Source organism: Sphaerodactylus townsendi, linkage group LG08 (genome assembly GCF_021028975.2).
Source record: "Sphaerodactylus townsendi isolate TG3544 linkage group LG08, MPM_Stown_v2.3, whole genome shotgun sequence".
Classification (NCBI taxonomy): domain Eukaryota; kingdom Metazoa; phylum Chordata; class Lepidosauria; order Squamata; family Sphaerodactylidae; genus Sphaerodactylus; species Sphaerodactylus townsendi.
In genome coordinates this window covers 22,714,631-22,718,789 of record NC_059432.1, presented here as the reverse complement: position 1 = coordinate 22,718,789, position 4,159 = coordinate 22,714,631, and positions in this window count along the sequence as shown.

The following is a 4,159-nucleotide window of genomic DNA, read 5'->3' as shown; positions in this document are numbered from 1 at the left end:
ACAGTTAAAAGAGAACAGAAAAGGCCCTCATTGCCATCACAATTTTCAACTAGTTTCAAGACTAAGAAAAGGAAATTAACACAGCAAGAGGTATAATAGGTGAACTGACAGAATCTGAAAAGCAAAAAGAACATTTAGTTAGACAAATGTATAAACTATTACTTTAGTTTGAGACAGGAACAGAACAAGTGAAAACATGCATACTTCTCACTCACCCTTTTGACTATGATCAAGTGTGTAGTTAGATGGATGCAAAACTGATGAAAAAATATCCTTTCAACAATGGGACAAAGAGAGAAAAGGTATAAAATTCACAGCTGGTCAAATATTAAGACAACAATTGGTATAAGATGTTTTATTTATTTATTTGCATTTATATCCCACCATATCTCCAAAGACTCAAGGTGGCTTTATCAGTAATGCATCACTCCAAAAGATATTGAGAAGGTGGATAAGAATTACAAAGGGAAATGTTAAGTGTAAAGAAGTGGATGATTCATTTTCCCATATGTGGTTGATGTATAGGGAAAAAAAGTTTGGCAAAAGAAATCCATGCAGAAATTCCCAAATTTTAAAAATTAAATTTGCAATGGATGTCAAAACTGCTACCAGGGTTAATGTCTAAAAAAATCCAGACATCTTAGAAGAACTGTTCTGATATTTGATAAGAGTAGTCAATGTCGTACTTACAACAAAATTGAAGGAAATGAATATCCAAGCTGAGAGAATTGGGAAAATAAACTTGTGGAATATGCAGCAATGGCAGTTACTTTATTGTCTACCTCTACCTTGTTTAATTACAGCACTTTGTCCTTGCAAACATACAGGATTTCAGCTATTTCAAGGGCTAAACATACTTCCATGAGCTAATTGGAGAACTTAGCCAACCATTTATGACATGTCTTTCTACGGAAAAAAAATGCATTTTGAGTTCCAGACACCTGATTTACAAACTAATTTCTGGAATGGAAACTGGAACATTCTGGAACATTGGTAAATTGGAAACTCCCTGTTTTTGTGTTCAGACTGGATTAGGGGAGAACAAAGGAGCTGAGGGAGCCATCCTTGACTTTCAACCAGAGCTCTCAAATCACTATTACCACCTATGATTGAGACTTGAGAGATGACAGGGCACAACTTGCACAAAAGGTGCAGGTAAAATGGAGGTTTATGAAGTAGCAAATGATGCCTCTGTTGCCTCAACCCAAGTTAGATCATACCAGCACTGGAAGGCAGGAAATTAGTCAATAGTATTATATCTCACCCACTGCAGGTATTTTAAAGCATTAATCAGGCTACAGCCCATTTTCAACTACAAAGATTGAATCTTGCTTTATTTGCTGGGCATGTTTGCAAACAACATCCTCCTGATATGTGGCAGGTTCATAAAGTCAATTTGTTGACTTTCTACTTTTCAGTTCAGTGAACCTTAAATAGGATTTTCATTGGTTCTGCAATACCATTTATCCCTCAGTGCCTGAGTTCACTTGTGGTCTTTGCTTTGACTAGTGTGGGAATATAACAGCAGCTGCATGACTCCAAATCTGTTTATTCCTGTGGGTGCACTACCAGCTCCAGAAACACTGCTTACATTTGTTCATTTGCAGGCTGACACTTAGAAATAGCACTTGGAACACTTTGATGTCCACTCCACAGTAAAAGATAACATGCAGTCACAGTTTATAATATCCCTTCTCATCCTATCAACAGTACGAGATGTTAATTTACCCTCTGGCATTAATCCCCTGAAATAAAGCACTCATCATTGCCCTCTCTGGTTTAGTTATTAAAGCAATTCTTTCAGTGCGTCTGGGCTGAGTCATGAATGTCTATTGAGAACAGCTACAGTGCAGTGAATACAAGACCAAGCAGCAAACCACTGAGGTCCCAATGTGAACCTCACCTTTACATGAATTCCTAGGTGGCCTTCCCTCAGCCAGCCTTTGATCTTAGCCATTAATGAAGGGTCGCTGTAAGGACTGAAATAACATGTAGTGCTTTTTAAAACAATCTGCAGGTGTTATAGATTGTTTTGGACCCTTTACATCAGGGATGTTCAAACACTCAGTGGTTTGGCTTTCATCCTTTCATAGGTAATGGTCTCAGGAGTGAAACAGTAGAAAAAAACTTGTATGTTTATCACAACGACGTAGCAATATGTGGCTATGGAAAAAATGACTGGGTATATGCAATAATGTATCACTTTGCCACATTTCCCCTCCTGCCACTGTGTATCCTGCTGTTGTCTCCAGTTGTTTAAAGGGCACATTGTAGACTGTATTCTTCTGATTACAGATGAATTCATAAACATTTTCGCACTGTCTCCTGGAGGCTGCGATTACATTTCTGGGAACCAAGCAACTTCTAGTAGCATGACAAAGAACAACTGTGATTGGCATGCTGTGTATTCTCAACCTCCCCCCACCCCTCAAAATGGAGCAATGCAGCAATGAACAGTTCCAAACTTTCTCTAGTGAGATGGCCAGGCATATTTCCTTGGCAGAGAACCCAATCCAGGCAGACAGGCTATAGTAGCATGGACTTCTTAACCCTACTTCAGTGGTGCCAAAGGACCAGCTGCCTATTCAAAGTAAGAGTCAGTCTGTGAGTATGGTCCATGTGGCACATATTCTTTGCTTTTCAACTTTAAATACATCATTAACCTTAAATAAGTCCCTTAACCTGAAAAAAAAACTATAAAGAAAATGCCTTTTTAAAAATTGATGTAACTTATTATCCAGATTTTCATATTTTTACAGCTTCACATGCATATTCCAGTCCATAGATTGTATGCAAATTTCTATAAAGAATTGCTTTACTTATTATTCATCTTGTGGCACTGTGGAGGTTATCCCTTTTTTCCCCCTTACAGCACCAGAGCAGTGCCCCTGACAGGAAGGTCTATGCCCAGGATGTTGTTAGCATAAAGTGGGAAGTTTTGTTATCCATGAAGGTGGTAACATGGAGCCTGATGTTCTTCCTGGAAGTCATCTGCCACATAAGAGCATGTAAGATTTTTGCGGGGGGGGCACATAAGAAGCAACATATTTCCACCTTGGAACAAGGACGTAGGTAATGGGGGGTTCTTGGGTTCAACCCCCACATTCATGTCCAAAGCTCCACCCCTCCGTTTGTGGGCTTTTAAAACATTTTAGTGTTTTTTTCGGTTTGTGGTCTGCAGGGGGCATATTGTTTGGGCTAGCAGCACCAAACTTTCAGGGATTGTTTTGGGGACTCAACTGATGATACTACCCGGGTTTGGTGAGTTTTGGTTCAGGGGGTCCAAAGTTATGGACTCCCAAAGGGGGTGCCCCCATCCTCCATTGTTTCCAATGGGAGCTAATAGAAGATGGGGGTCCATAACTTATGGAACCTTTGAGGGTCCATAACTTTGGACACCCTGAACCAAACTTAAGCAAACCTGGGAGGTATCATCAGGAGAGCCTCTTACTGATACCACCCAGGTTTTGTGAAGTTTGGTCCAGGGGGTCCAAAGCTATGGACTCCCAAAAGGGGTGCCCCCATCCTCCATTATTTCCAATGGGAGCTAATAGAAGATGGGGGCTACATCTTTGAGGGTCCATAACTTTGAACACCCTGAACCAAACTTCACCAAACCTGGGATGTATTATCAGGAGAGTCTCTTATTGATACCACTCAGGTTTTGTGAAGTTTGGTCCAGGGTGCCCCATCCCCCATTAGGAGAGTCTCCTAAAGATACCCTGAAAGTTTGGTGCTTCTAGCTTAACCATTGGACCCCTGACAGCAGGCACCCCCCAAATTTCCCCAGATTCTCCTTTTAAATCCACCCCCTTCGGCATGGATTTAAAGGGAGAATCTGAGGTTCTCAGTTTAGAAGAAGAAGAAGAGTTTAGATTTATATCCCCCCTTTCTCTCCTGTAGGAGACTCAGATTTGGCACCGGGCTCCATTGTCCCTCTATGCCTCTGCCCAGAGGGGAGGGCAGAAGGAACTGCCAGCTGCCGGCTGGGAGCCCAGCTGGTGGGGGGCAGGGGAGGGCAGGGCAGGGGAGTCACAGAGCTTGATTGACATGGAAGCAAAGAGTGCAACCAAGATCCTTTTGGCTGGTGATTGCATTTCAAGTCAAAATTCTCAGCAACCATAATTTATAGAGAAACTGGCAATAACAATTGCATTTT